General features: G+C 37.8%; 1 pseudogene; it reads right to left on the bottom strand.

The window, feature by feature from the left end:
- Positions 1-4,939: 4,939 nt before the first annotated feature.
- Positions 4,940-6,408, bottom strand: LOC102271505 (ATP synthase subunit alpha, mitochondrial pseudogene; annotated as a pseudogene).
- Between the last annotated feature and the right edge of the window lie 10,153 nt (positions 6,409-16,561).

Genomic DNA, 16,561 nt, shown 5'->3' with positions numbered 1-16,561 from the left:
ATCCCCAGAAGGTGGGCATGGCAATCCACTCCAGCATTCTTGCCTGGAGAATCCCATGGACAGCAGAGCCTGGTGGGCTACAGTTCATAGACTCGCAAAGAGTTGGACACGACTGAAGTGATTTAGCAGCAGCAGCACGAGATATTTATGTTCATACCTATTATTCTTTTCCCTGGTGGTAAAGAATCTGCCTGCAATGCAGGAGACCCGGGTTCAATCCCTGGGTTGGGAAGATCCTCTGAAGAAGGGAATGGCAACCCACTCCAGTATTCTTGCCTGGAGAATTCCGTGGACAGAAGAGCCTGGTGGGCTCCAGTCCAAGGAGTTACAAAGAGTCAAACATGACTGAGTGACTAACACACACAAGAAATCTTTACATAGTAAAGAATGTAGCACTACTGCATCAAATGGAAGTAACATTTATTTATTTAACCTCTTAAAAGAGAGCTACCAGATGCAAAACTGTTAAATACACATATGTGTATTTATATATAAGGAATGTTGAGTTAGGAATCACATTATGTATGCTTTAAGGGGAGATAGAAAAGTAAGAGGTTTTTTCTTCCTACTTTTGTTAAGTCTGTTTTGAATAGTAAGAAATTCCATATGAGATTACAATTTGGGGCCAGAAGCCAGTATACGATGTCAAAAGATGATTGTCAATATTCAATCAGTGAGGACACTACCAGGAGACACAGCTAAACAGCAATGATAAGGGGGAGAAAAGGGTATAAAAAAGATATATGTGTGTTCTTTCCTCTACTGTTGTTGTGATCCAAAAATTTTAAATAAAAAATATGCACAAATGCATAATGGATGTTTCTTTTAGTGAAAAGGGAAAAACATATCCCTAAGGGTTGGGAATAGAAATTGATGAGCTTGGCAGTAGGCTTTGGAAAAGAGCAGTGATAGCCAACCTGACTAATAAGAAAAAAATGTTGCAAATAAGCACTAGTACCAAAAAAGCAACAAATTTTGAATTGTGCAGAAAAACAAAATGGTCTTGTAATAGCCCCCGAGGGAAGACTTCTTGTGACAATGAAATTTTTGTAAGTAACATAATGGAAAAAGGGGACTCTGCCTGTAAGATCCATTAAGAGATAAAGTATTAATCTCTCTATCTGATGGGAAATGGGATTTTTTATAGGAAAACTAATCATGTGCAATATATTTCCACAAATCACAGGTCAATGCATTTTATTCTCCACATAGTCATCTGTGATAAAGAATCTGACTGGCGATTCCAGAATGGTCAGTCTTCATAATGAGGGTAAAGGTTACATCTAGCTAACTATTAATATTTTGCCTGCAAGCATCTTGCCAGAAGAAACTGCTGAAATGTGCACTGAAAATAAGAGAAGATCCATGAATTTATTGTAATTTGATCAAGCCTCTTCCCTGCAATGAAGATTTGTTTTGGAATTCATAATTTCCCCCAGCTTTTTGGAGCCCTAACAGTTAAGACAGGAAATTCCTAGAGCTTATTACTTACTATGTGTGCTCCCCATCATTATTATTTAGATAAATAATCAGAGAATACTTATATAAATAACTTTAATTCATTCTTAAAACAGATTACTTTGTGAATTTTCTACGATGACTTGTGAAGAATTTCCCCTCCTCCCAAAGCCAACTCACTCTGTCTCCCCTCACGGATTCCTTTTATATCTAAAAGCATTGACCAGCAGAGCCTTCAGGCAAATCTTCATGAAAACGGTTTTTCTCAGTTGAGCTTTTGATAGGTACTTGGCATCCATGAGTTTGTAATTTTACCCTCTGTAAAGCGCCAGAGCACAGCATGTCTATCTTGCTGTGAAAGCCAGGTTTGGGACTATACCACCATCAGATTGATTCAGTCAACTTTTATCTATCATGTTCCCACTGGATGCTGGAAATCACGCTTGTTCATGACACTGGGCACAATTCTATGAACAAGATTGACAAGGTCCCTGCCCTCATAAAGCTCACATTCCAGTATGTTGACTACAGTCCAAAACTAGGAGTTGCTATGTAGGAAACCACTCTGGGCACTTCAAACTAAGGATTCTTAGATATTCCTATGAATCAAGTAGGATAAGAACTGTAAAGAAGGGGAAAAGAGAAGTAGGTTATTGATCCCAAGAGAGACCTCCTGCTTAGGAAGCCAGGGTTTAATCAAGCAGGCAGCTTTAGGTGAGGGAATGAAAGAAAATCTTACTGTTTTTCAGGTAGGGAGGGCGACTCAGTAGGGGCTCAAAATAAAGCATTCTTGGAACAAGAGCAGGCTGTTGATTATGTGCTATGATTTGAGATGAACTGGGAAAGCTGCCAGTTGAAAAATGTCTCCTCCACAGATGTCTGTAAAATGTGAATGTTTACTTCTCTAGGGAGAGATGGCAGTTAAAAGAATGGACTTTGGAATCAGGCAGGCTTGTTTGTGAATTGCAGCTCGGCAACTTAAGAACTATGTGACTTTGAAGAAGTTACTTCTCTCTCTTACCCTCAGCTTTGTCGTCTACGAAATGGGGATAATCATGCACCTTCATAGGGTTTTTGTAAGGCTTAAAAGAGTTATTATAAATCAAGCACTAGCACAAGTGTCCAGAAATAGTAAATATTCAATAAGTGATAGAAATCCTTAATAATATTTATATGATTGATTCAGTCATTCATTCATTCAACTAACATTCGTTGAACTCCCACTGTGTGCCAGGTATTGTGCTGGTCATGATGAAACAAAGAAGCAACTGACTAGTAAATTGTGAAAGGTGCCCTAAGAAACAATAATAAAAAAACAAGCTTAAAAAAAAAAAAAAAAAAGTTTAAAAAAACACAAAACTTTTTTTTTCTTTTTCCAAAAGCAGAAAAAGAACATTCCAGGAAGATGGAACACAAAAGCCTCAGTGTATGAAAATATTTTAGATCTGTTTCTTTCTAGAAACTGAGATGTAGATGGTAGAAATTGGACCATTAGTATAAGAGGGTACTTCATCTTAAAAACAGAGTTCCCTTGACTTCTGTGGCACTGCACACTCCTGGTTTTTCTGCAGTGTCTCTGGTAGGTCCATCTCAGTCTCCTTTGTGGGGTCTTTCTCCTTTGGTTGGTCAAAGTTGGTCAAACTCCAACTTTGCTGGAGTTCCTCAAGATTGTCTAAGATGCTTTTCTCGATTCATCTGCTCTCCTTAAGCATCTCATTCATCATCAATAATTTTATTGGGGTTTGAATTGCTATCTAAATTATAACTCCTCAATTTTTATATCCATGTCAGCTCTCTCTTACAAACTCCTCTTATTTCCAACTTACTCATATTTGCAGTTATTTAGTGAATATCTTCACTTGGTTGTCTTCAGAACACCTCAAAATTAGAATGTCCAAAACCAGCTTGTCTCCTTACCAAAGCCCCTTCCAATGCACCCTTTCCCAGTAAATGTACTCTCATCCTCTCAAGTGCTCTACAAATGAAAAACCTGGCAGTCATTCCTGACTCTACCCTCTCCCTCAATCATCGTATCACCAAGTCTATTCTCTCTACCTCTCAGATATAGATGGCTATCTGTTTCACTATCCTCATTGACACCACCAGAAAGCATGCCTTTCATATTGTCTCCCCACATTTCATCTACTGCTTTCCCACCTAATCCAGTATCCACAGAGCAGCCAGAAAATGCAAATCCATCTATGTCGTTACCTTATTTAAACCCCTCAAAGCCTTCCCACTGCCCTTGGGAAAAATTCCAAACTCTTTACCAAGCTGTCTGCTTATCACTCTCCTATTTCCAGTCATTCTGAAATTTTCTTTTGCCGGGACACTATCCAGGCTATTGCTTACCTTTTACATTTTCCTATTTGTTGTTCCCTGGGCCTGCAGTGCTTTGCTCCCTGTTTTTTTCATCTAACTATACTCAGTCATTCTTATGGTCTCATTTAGAAGTCGCATCCCCATTGAAATCTTCTCAATCCCCTACTCTAGGTCCAAGAACCATGGATAAGGGGGAAAGGAGAAAGGATGGGAAGAAAAAAATACGATCAGATTTGCCTTGTGAAAATCACTTTGGGTAATGTGTGGAGAACAGATAGGAAAGAGGTGAGAACAGTTTTTTCCAGTAGTTAAAATGGTAAGAAGGCTATTGCAGAGATCTAGCTGAGAGATTAGCTTGAATCAGGGAGGTGGTAATAGAAATGGAGAGAAGGTAATGCTGTCAGAGATATTTTGGACATGAAATCAATAGGCTTTGATACTGCAATGTATGAGGAGAGTGATGCCTCCCTACTCTTCTGGTTTCCACGAAAAGATATTTTCCTTAAAATTTCCTGGCTTCTTCTTGCCTCATCTCATACTCCTTTCACGTGATTGATGAGCTTGGGTGAGTAACTGGGCTTGCAAGTTTCAGCCTTTCCTCTTTCTTCTTTAAGCTTGGACTGCCTGCAGGGAGCATGGGCTCTTGGTCTGCAGAGGGGCAAGTTTTTTTATAAAGAGCCTATCCTTCTAAGGAGAGGGCTCCAGGAGTCTGGTGCTTTCAGGGACAGGGTAGGTAAATCTTCCTAAAGCTGGGGTTTGGAAACTCATTTTTGCCACACACTTATACTATATTCTTCAGTCTGGCCTTCATCAGTAGGAAAGCTGACACATTGATTTCTATTTTCCTCACTCTTATTTATTCCGAGCTCAGATGGGGGTTGGAGGAGAGAGGAGACAATGAACAATGATGACTTAGATTTCCAGGTTATACAACTGCATGGATTACAGTGTTATTCTTTCCTTCCTTCTATTTTTCTCCTTTTTCAGATGGGGCAGTAAGAACTCACACATTCAGAATCTGGAGCAAGCAAAGTTTGAGATAACTTTAAGAAGAGATATGGAAATGTCAAGTTGACAGTTGTACATACAGATCTGGGGCTCAAGGATGCAGCCTGGGCTGGAGATAGACATTTGAGAGCTATCAGCAAGAAGATCATTATTATAGTGAGTTTGAGGAGGATGAATCCAGTTTCACAGTACCTGCCACCTATTTCAAGGCCCTGGTTTGTGCATCAGATCTGATGCAGGATATAGACAAACCAGCATTAATGGCAGGATGGATACCTTTCTAGAATAATTCTGTTTCCAAGATCTGTCCATCAGTGATGAAAATGATATTCCTTGGAATGTAAGCAGACACATCACCAGTTTGTGTTTCTGTGACTGGTAAAGCGGTCAAGGAGCAGCCACCAAAAACATCATTCATTTCAGCTGCTCTCTAGCAGACTGGAGTATAGGTAGAAGACATCACCAGGATAGGCCTCATGACCAGTGGGTCAGCAGAACAGCAGAGACATCGATAATAAGCAACAGCCTATAAGTCATCATAAGTGATCAAATCATGTTTGCCATTATCCCTAAAATATTCTCCCATGGGACATACAAAATAAGAAACCAGGTACTGAAGTGGGCAGCATCTGAAGCAGTAGCTGACACCACAATGGTGTACTTCATGGTATATGCATCTGTAAGTGTCTTTATTTATTTATTTATTTTTGACTATTTTCATTTTTATTTCTTCAATCCCAGAAAATTCTGTTTATTTTGCTTATTTGTTATATTTCTTCTTTGGTAAAGTTTCTATTCAAATCCTTTGCTTCTTTCTTTTTTTTTTTTTTAAGTAAGTGTCTTTATTAATTGGGCAACAGTAGATCTCTTTTGACCAATGGCAACGTAGATGCAGTATAGCTTCTTCTTTTCATTATTTCCATTGTTGAATCGTTTCTAGTTAATGATTGTATCAATAGCAATGACGTTTGCCAGTCTGTCGGTCACAAATAATCAGCTCATGTCGACCACAACCAATCAGCACCAAGCTGTCCACAGCCTTGATGCCAGTTTGCATTGGTTCCCACACAGAGATTTGAAGAATGATCCTAGGGGCTTTCAGGCCAATTTGCCTTTGGACCTTGGAACCAACTGGACCCCTTCCATCAATGGCATTACCAAGGGCATCTACTACAGGATCCAACAGCTCCTCACCAACTGGAACATCTACAATAGCTCCAGTTCTCATCACAGTAACTCATTCCTTTATTAGTTTATCATTTCCAAACACAACACCACCAATATTATTAGCTTCTAAGTTCAGAGACATACCCTTTAACCTGAATAAAACCCTACCATTTCTTTTGCTTGAACATTTCTTAGTCCATGTACATGGGCAGTATCATCACCAATATGTAAAACATACCCAGTCTCTTTAAGATCAGCAGAGGCATCAGCTGTAAGAATATGCTCTTCAAGAAGAGAGTACACCTCACCAGTGCCAGTCGTCTGAAGATGAGAACGAGAGGCATGAAGGCTCCTTGCAGCAATGAAGGATCATCCCAGAGCATTTTTGGAGACCAGCTCGGTCTGCCAAGGGAGGGCAAGGCCCACCGCTGCAGTGACCCACACAGACAACATCCTCGGCTGCTCCTTCTCAAGGGCTTCCTCTGCACTTGTAGCCTAGAGACCGACTATACAGTAACTGTAAAGAAACTGCTAAATTGTTCCAAAGTAGTGTGTGATGGCTCCAGTTTTTTCAAATCCTTTTCAACACTTGGTATTGTCAGTTCTCTACTTTAGCCATTCTAGTGAGTGTGTGGCAATATATCATTGTGATATTAATTTGCACTTATCTCATTTGACTAACGGTTCTGGGCATCTTTCCATATGTTTATTTAGTCTGTACGTCTTCTTGAGTGAAGTGATTATTCAAATCTTTTGCCCATGTTTTGTGTTGAATTCTCTTTGTTGTTGAGTTGTAAGAGTTCTTTATGTATTTGGATACAACTCCTTTATAAAACATATGTCTTACAAATAATTTCTCTCAGTCTATGGCTTTTTAATTTTTAAATTTTTAATTTTTAAATGGTGCCCTGAGAAAAGCAAAAATTTTTAATTTGGATAACTTGAAATTTATCCATTTTTAAATTTTATTATTTGTGCTTTTTGTGTCATATCTAAGAAATTATTGCTTACCTAAGGTTACAAATTTTTTCCCACGTTTTCTTCTAAAAGTTTCAGAGTTTTAGCTCTTATATTTAGATCTATTATATATTATAGACTGATATATTTTGGAAAATTCTGAAAGAGATGGGAATACCAGACCACCTGATCTGCCTCTTGAGAAATTTGTATGCAGGTCAGGAAGCAACAGTTAGAACTGGACATGGAACAACAGACTGGTTCCAAATAGGAAAAGGAGTTCGTCAAGGCTGTATATTGTCACCCTGTTTATTTAACTTATATGCAGAGTACATAATGAGAAATGCTGGAGTGGAAGAAACACAAGCTGGAATCAAGATTGCCGGGAGAAATATCAACAACCTCAGATATGCAGATGACACCATCCTTATGGCAGAAAGTGAAGAGGAACTCAAAAGCCTCTTGATGAAAGTGAAAGTGGAGAGTGAAAAAGTTGGCTTAAAGGTCAACATTCAGAAATCCAAGATCATGGCATCCAGTCCCATCACTTCATGGGAAATAGATGGGGAAACAGTGGAAACAGTGGCAGACTTTATTTTTCTGGGCTCCAAAATCACTGCGGATGGTGACTGCAGCCATGAAATTATAAGATGCTTACTCCTTGGAAGGAAAGTTATGACCAAGCTAGATAGCATATTCAAAAGCAGAGATATTACTTTGCCAACAAAGGTTTGTCTAGGCAAGGCTATGGTTTTTCCTGTGGTCATGTATGGATGTGAGAGTTGGACTGTGAAGAAAGCTGAGCACCGAAGAACTGATGCTTTTGAACTGTGGTGATGGAGAAGACTCTTGAGAGTCCCTTGGACTGCAAGGAGATCCAACCAGTCCATTCTGAAGGAGATCAGCCCTGGGATTTCTTTGGAAGGAATGATGCTAAAGCTGAAACTCCAGTACTTTGGCCACCTCATGCGAAGAGTTGACTCATTGGAAAAGACTCTGATGCTGGGAGGGATTGGGGGCAGGAGGAGAAGGGGACGACAGAGGATGAGATGGCTGGATGGCATTGCTGACTCGATGGACGTGAGTCAGAGTGAACTCTGAGAGTTGGTGATGGACAGGGAGGCCTGGCGTGCTGCGATTCATGGGGTCTCGAAGAGTCGGACACGACTGAGCGACTGATCTGATTTGATCTGATCTGATCTATTTTGAGTTAAGTTTTGTGTATGAGTGAGGTAAGAATAAAAGTTTTGTTTTGTTTGCATAAAGATGTCCAATTATACTAGTACCATTATTTGAAAAAAAATTTTTTTTCTTTCCTATTCATTTAATTCAGCACCTTCGTCAAAAAAAAAATCAGTTAACCTATGTCTAATTGTGACTTTCTATTTTGTTGCATTGATCTGTATGTCTATCCTTATGCTGAAACCATATTGTTATGATTACTATAGCTTCATAGTATCATCCTGAAATAAGGTGTGAAAGTCTTCCAATGTGTTTTTTATTTTTCAAAATTGTTTTGGCTATTCTAGTTTCTTTGCATTTTCACATAAATTTAGGGTCAGCTTCAATTTCTACTAAAAAAAAATGCTTCCTGAGATTTTGTTAAGGATTGCTTTGCATTGAATCTATAGATCAGTTTGGAGAAAATTGCCATCTCAACAATATTTAGTCTTCCAATTCCTGAACATAGTATTTAGATATCTGTGAACATCATTTTTATCAAAAAATAATCAACAACACTTTCCCCCTTTTCTCAAATAATTTATTATTTATTAGTACTATAATCTTAAAGGAAAATGGATTTCTCCTATAGCTACTAGTTACAGGTGAATAAAGGGTCATAGGCAGGTGAGGGGCTGCTCTCAAGGAAATGCTCTGAGCTATTCAGAATATACTGACACCAGTAGTTTACTATGGGAGAAAGAGATGCAGTGAGAGTGCTGTGAGTAGGTTGCAGAGGTCAGTGGGTCAAAATCATTCTCAGCTGTGCTTTTTTTCTACTTGTTTACGATACTGGAGAAGGCAATGACACCCCACTCCAGTACTCTTGCCTGGAAAATCCCATGGACAGAGGAGCCTGGTAGGCTGCAGTCCTTGGGGTCACGAAGAGTCAGACACTTACTGAGCGACTTCACTTTCACTTTTCACTTTCATGCATTGGAGAAGGAAATGGCAACCCACTCCAGTGTTCTTCCCTGGAGAATCCCAGGGATGGCGGAGCCTGGTGGGCTGCCGTCTATGGGGTCGCACAGAGTCGGACACAACTAAAGTGACTTAGCAGCAGCAGCAACAATATACTTATAAGAAAGGGTCATTTAATTTATCCATCATCATCAATATTAAATATATAATCTTATAGAAAATAAGTGCTCAAGTGCTGAATAGTTTTTAGTTATTGAAAGGTCATTAGAAAATTCTGGAAAAATTATTTATGATAGCATTTTCAGTACATGAAGGCGAACATATTGCTGTTTTTATAGACCATTGTTTAAGCCTTTTCTTGCTGAATTTTATTGATAAAGTAAATTATCATGAAATGAATATAATTATCCAAACCAGATAGTTTACATAAATTAGTGAATGTCACTCAAATATCAAATACTGGAAGATTTTAAGAAATACTGTTGTCTGTTAATATATTGAAAAATACTGGATGGAAAAGGCAGCTTTAATAAATGAAACAGCAAAAACAGTGAACCTTCCTTATGAAGAGTGAAAACAGTTTTTCTTTAAAATTTTTCTATTTGAGGAAGCAAAACCCATTTTCACTAAGGTACACTAAGAAAAAGAGCAAGCAGTAGCCTGCAGAAAATAAAATATAACACTCTGCAGCTCCAATTACAGAACTGCAGAATGAGAAAGAAATAAATGAGACACAACAAATATAAACACTATATATCTGTTATATTCATGTTATCAGCTTCATTTACAAAGAAAACACGAAGAGTTCACTATAAATAAAAAGAAAAAAATATAAAGCTAACCCAACTACATTCGTAAATCTATAACACTTCTTAAAATATAAATGGACACATTTCAAAAAAATCAACTATGATAATGCTACTCACAGTAGAATTTATTAGGATTAAAATATTTTTTCATATTTAATAATTTATTCAACATTAAAGGGAATTTAATAATAGCCCAATGATAATTAACATTTATAGTAAAAAGAAATTTTATATATAGAAAGGAGAGAGATAAATGGATAGATATGAACAAATATAATACATGTTCTAGGTATATTTTTCCATTGTATTTTGCCTCTCTGAAGGGGACTACAGACCTTTCAGTGGGCACATAAAAAGTTTTTGAATGGATGAATGAATTCATCTGCCATGATTTCTTCATTTTATAGATGGACAGATTAGTGGTCCAAAGAGGTTAAATGACATTCAGTTATTCAATAATGTATGCATGTATATATTTACCAAAAAAATTATTTTTGAGCATCTACTATGTGCTGAGCCCTCAGATAAGAACTGGGAATTCAAGAATAAACCAAAATCAAAGAAGTACCTAGTCTATGGAACTTATGGTTTAATGGGAGGAGACAGACTAATTACACAGTAACTAACAACTGAGAATAAGTGCCCCAAAGAGGTATATTTGGAGTTAATCAGAGGTAGAAGAAAAGGGGAAGTAACTTACCCCAGGTGCACAGATGTAACTATCAGAGACAGAATAACCCAGAGCCATTCTCTTTCCAAAATACATTTAGTTAAATGGTTGAAAGTACTTAGTACTAACATTAGAGGACATCTCACAAAAAAATTAAAACATAATCAAAAACTGTTAGTATATCATCCCATTGTATGAACAAATTAGATATACATATACGAACCTTTAAAAAGAACTTAATTCTTAAAAATAAAATAAACTGATAAATGATGCTAGGTAAATTGTTCTTTTGGCGAAGTAGATTTTTCACTTACATATCATAGGAAAATCAATTCCATTTGACTTAAATATCTAAATATATTTTAACAAAACTAAAAAGTATTATAAGAAAATATAAAATCTAAAAAGTATGGGGACAGAATGAACTTCTTAAAGAATAAACAAAATTCAGAAGCTATAAAGGAAAAGAGTAACTAAATAAAAGTTAAATAGCTAGTCCTGGAAGAAATTATTCTGTCTACACACACATACAGACATACACCACTATCACTACCACCACTACACAAATATATCTGTAGAATATAAAGAACTCTTGCCATTATATCGGAAAAGGTGATGGCACCCCACTCCAGAACTCTTGCCATGGACGGAGGAGCCTGGTGGGCTGCAGTCCACGGGGTCTCGAAGAGTCGGACACGACTGAGCGACTTCCCTTTCACTTTTCACTTTCATGCATTGGAGAAGGAAATGGCAACCCACTCCAGTGTTCTTGCCTGGAGAATCCCAGGGACAGTGGGGCCTGGTGGGCTGCCGTCTATGGGGTCGCACAGAGTTGGACTCGACTGAAGTGACTGAGCAGCAGCAGCAGCAGCACCCATTATATTAAAAAAAAAAAAAAGAAGAACTCTAGCTAATCAATAAATAAAAGACACATAGCCCTACTGAAAAATGGGCAAAAAATATGTGGTGCATGCATGCTCAGTTGTCCAACTCTTTGCAACCTCATGGACTATATAGCCTTATAGGCTCCTCTGTCCATGGAATTTGCCAGGCAAGAATACCGAAGAGGGTTGCCACTTCCCCCTCTAAAATGGTCTACAATAATCTTTGTCTCCAGATACACACACCCCTTGTGTAATCTCTTACACGTGCCAGGATCCAATAAAATACAGCAATGATGATGGGAAATCATTTCTGTGATTAGGTTCCACAAGACGGTGACCTCTTTCTTGCTAGCTGTCTATTGCTTCTCGGCTCACACACTCTGATGAATTGAGTTGCCGTGTTAGAAAGGCCCACATAGTAAGGAAGTGAGAGTGGTTTCTGACCAACAGAAATCAAGGAACTGAGACCCTCATTTGAACAGTTCCTGAGGAATTGAATTCGGCCAACAACCACAGGAGCTTGGAAGTGGATCCTTCCTTAGTTAAACTTTCAGATGAAACCATAGTCTTGTAAAGAGACTTAAAGTAGAGGGCTCAGTTAAGCTGTGCCAGACCCTGACCCACAGAACTATGAGATGATAAATGTGTGTTGTTCAAGCCATTAAATTTGCAGTAATGTAATGCAGTAATAGATAACTAACAAAGGTTATGAATAGGCAACTTATAGCAAAAAAACAACAACAACAACAACAAATGATCAACAGATATACTTTAAAAATGCTTAATCTTGGGTGTCCCTGGTGGCTCAGTGGTGAAGAAGTACTCAATCTCTGGTCCAGGAAGATCCCACATGCATGGAGCAACTAAGCCTCTGTGCCACAACTATTGAGCCTGTGCTCTAGAGCCCAGGAGCCACAATTACTCAGTCCATATGCTGCAACTACTGAAGCCCGTGTGCCGTAGAGCCCAGGCTCCACAACAGAGAGGCCACCTCGATGTGAAACCTGCGTACTCTCTAGCAGGGGCTAGAGAGTAGCCCCTGCTCATTGCAACTAGGGAAAGCCCATGTGTGGCAACCAAGACCCAACACAGCCAAAATTAAATAAAAATTTTAAAAAATGCTTAATCTCACTAGTGGTTAGGAAAACAATACAGAAAAATTACAGTGAGATACCAATTTGTACCTGTCAGGCTAGGAAATATGTTAAAGATTGATAGTTTCTAATAAAAGCAACAGTAGAGGGAAAAAGAGTACTTTGATACAACATCGAGAGAAGTTTAAACTGGTACAGTTCCTCCATGGAGAGCAATTTTGGTAGCACCTTTGAAAAGTTTAAGCAATATAGACTGTTGACTCCATTAAATCCACCTCTGGAATAGAAAGAATAGAGAAATACAGAAAGAATAGAGAGGTATCTCAATGTTCATTGCAATGTTTGCTGTTGCAGCAAAATATTGGAAATTATCTACATCTCCTTCAGTGGGGAGTGGCAAGATAAATTATGACACATTCATACAATTGTAGTCAATAAAGGTAGATCTGTATATACCAACCTGGAAATGTTTTCACTATTTATTAATGGGTTAAATTCAGGTTTATACTGATCTTTTTAGTATGACCTCATTTCTGATAATACAGACATACACATACATACTTTCATATGTGCACATATGTGTATATATATATAGGAAAAAGTCTGAAAGGATTCACATTCACACCAACTAGGGAGTAGAAATAAAGCAGATGAAAGGGGGGCTTTCACTTTGTGCTTCCTATTGTTTAAATTTTTTCAGGGAGCAGATCATCCTTTTTGTACAATATTTGTCATTCTTAAACCAATGAAAATAAATCAAAGGAAATAAAAAATAAAACTAAAGCATTCTTTCCTTGCTGAAGGAGGAGAACTTTGATATACTAGTTCATCTTGTAACCAAAGAACACTGAAAACAGAAACAGATGTCCCTCATTCAAGCACAGAGAAGGAAGCAAAAACTGGAGAACTGTCTAAGAAAGAAAGGTTTTAAAACAAAAGTAATCTCTTAGAATTTAGTCTACACAAACACATATGGCTTATATTAAAAAAATTATTTTATAATATAAAAGAGAAATAAAAAAACTTGTTCATTTCACTGCTAAGAACAAAAACTACATTTCATAGCCATGAACATTTCACCAAATAGAAAATGTCCAAGAACAGATAGATAATACAAACAAAACAATGGAAAGAATTTCTCAAACAGACCAAAATTATATATGATTAAACAAGGAAGCTTTTAGGTTGAACAATATGCAGTTGCCATTGTTATAAGTCAAAAATAATAAATATGCAGTGGTTTTATATTGTTCTATCAAATATGCAGAAGAATTTCTACATTATACAAGCCTTTGAGACAATAACAAAAGTAAAGAGATTTTAAATTTTTAAGTTTTGTTTGCTATTGCTTTTAATATCTCACAAAGCTTCATGGGACAAACCTGAGATCCCATTTTGGTTTCCAGGCAGAGATACTCATTTATTCATAATAGATTACAAGTATAAAGGTTAATCGGAGAAGGCAATGGCACCCCACTCCAGTACTCTTGCTTGGAAAATAATATGGATGGAGGAGGGTCGCTGAGAGTCGGATACGACTGAGCGACTTCACTTTCACTTTTCACTTCCATGCATTGGAGAAGGAAATGGCAACCCACTCCAGTGTTCTTGCCTGGAGAATCCCAGGGATGGGGGAGCCTGGTGGGCTGCCGTCTATGGAGTTGCACAGTAGAACACGACTGAAGCGTCTTAGCAGCAGCAGCAGTAGCATAAAGGTTAATACGTGAGGCAATAATTCAATTGTCTTTTGTGCCTAATTAGTGTTCAAAGCAGAAAAGAAAAAAACAATTTCAAAAAATTACCTCTTATGAAAATCAAAATGAAGGCATAAAAATTAGAGAAAGCTTTTCCTCTGACCGCTAAACTTTGAAATAATCTCTAGATATAAAGAAAGCATCAAAATTCAGATTTTTCAAATCTGAATTCATTTTTTAAGAGCAAAGGAAAACAAAAATCCACTTAACTATAGAGAAATGGGTTTTTTTAAACATCATAACCTATAGATAATGAGTGCAGAGTATGGTATTAGAAGATAAAAAATAAAAGTAGCAAAAAGAATTTCCCTATAAATTGGTATCCTGACTTTATCCCTCAAATGTGCAATTTTACTTAGAAATCATTGTAAAATAGTTTTACCCTTCCAATGTGGATTAATTTTTCATTAAATGTAAGATACAAGAAATTTCTATGTTTTGGAGCATAAATCCACAACCACTGTCTCTGTTCTAATACCAGAATAGAGTGCACCACTAAAGATTCTACTCTGTCATAATAAATATTTTTAGCTGAAGCAAGTAAAGAAGAAAAGAAAGGAAAAATATAAGAGAGAGAGAAGAACATGGAGAGAGTTGTAGACCATAGGACTATTTCAAGAAACAGAGGAATACAATATACCATTGCACTTCATGAAGAACTAGCACCTGGAAACAGCCCAGAACCACCTACTCTGTTTCTTTCTCTGTGAACCATACGTCCTCTCATTTCTTTCTCCGTACTCTGTAGACCTCTTTCTCTGCTTTCTCATGTGTGTGCCAAGGGACTGCTATCTGAGTTAGGTGCTAGCCAAGATTGATTATAAATCATCTCTAAATACAAAATTCTGAATTTCATGAAAGAAAGAATCTGATTGGCCCAGGCTGATGTGTCTATTCCTTATCCAATCAACTGTGGGTGAAATCCCATAGACTAAATATGGCTCTAGGGTTTGCACCTGTGAAGGGATATTTGTGTTAAGTTTGGCAAAGAATGGGAGGGGACATAGTCTAATATAAATCCTGGCTCTAAAATTCTGTCTGTATTTTCAGGCTCATGATTTTCAAAATATTTTGAAATGTCCATTTGATCCAGTCTTATACTTTTACTGTTTGTGATGTTTATATTATTATTTGTTCATACCCTTACATGTACCAAGAAAAAAAAGTTAAATAAAGAATATTAAAAAGTAAGAACATTGTAGACTTTCAGAATAAATTAACCATGCCTGTAAGTTAAATTCTTACACCAAAAAATCAATTTAGCAGGCTGAACAAAGACATCAAATTTCTAATGCCCCAAACCTATGAATATTACATAGGATTTTGTAGATATGATTAAGTTAAGGATTTTGAGATGGGGACATTAACCTAGATTATCCCTGTGGACCCTAAATATAATAATCATAAGTGTCATAATAGTTATGAGGAGGGAAGAGGAATATTTTACTACACAGAGAAGGCAATGTGATTCTAAAAGCAGAGATTGGAGATGCCCTTGGAAGATGGAGAAGGAGGCCACAAGCCAAGGAATATAGGGGGCTACTAGAAGCCAAAAAAGGTAAAGCAACCCCAATACTTTGGCCACCTGATGCAAAGAACTGACTCATTTGAAAAGACCTTGATCCTGGCAAAGATTGAAGGCAGGAGAAGTGGACAACAGAGGATGAGATGGTTGGATGGCATCACCGACTCAATAGACATGAGTTTGAGTAAGCTCCAGGACTTGGTGATGGAAAGGAGGCCTACTGTGCTGCAGCCCATGGGGTTGCAAAGAGTCGGACACAACTGAGTGACTGAACTGAACTGAACAGAATGGATCCTCTACTAGAACCTCCAGAAGGAGTTAGCTCTGTCAATACCTTGATTTTGACTCAGTGAAACTGATTTTGGACTTTTGACCTCTAAAACTGCAAGAGAACTATGTGTGTTGATTTAGGCCAAGTATGTGGGGTGTGTAAGGTATGGTACAGAAGAATGAAGTGATGACCAGATCTGTGTTGAGTCGGGGGTATTAAAAAAGTCCAGATCTCTCTTTTTTTTTTAATTCTTGAAGGTAGCATTGCTTGTTGCTCTTTTAAAAATATTTATTCGTTTGGTTGCATCAGATCTTAGTTGTAGCACATGGGATCTTTCATTGCAGGATGTAGGCTCAGGAGTTATAGCACTCAAGGGGGGCAGGGGCTCCAGGGTGTGGGGGCTGAGTACAGTTGCAGAGTATGGGGTTAGCTGCCCCATGACTTGTGGGATCTTAGTTCCCTGTTCAGGGATCTAACCCTTGCTCCATGCACTGGAAGGC

This window comes from Bos mutus, chromosome 3, assembly GCF_027580195.1.
Source record: "Bos mutus isolate GX-2022 chromosome 3, NWIPB_WYAK_1.1, whole genome shotgun sequence".
NCBI classification, from domain to species: Eukaryota; Metazoa; Chordata; class Mammalia; order Artiodactyla; family Bovidae; genus Bos; species Bos mutus.
Note: the sequence above shows the minus strand (reverse complement) of the source record. Positions and strands in the feature narration are given on the sequence as shown.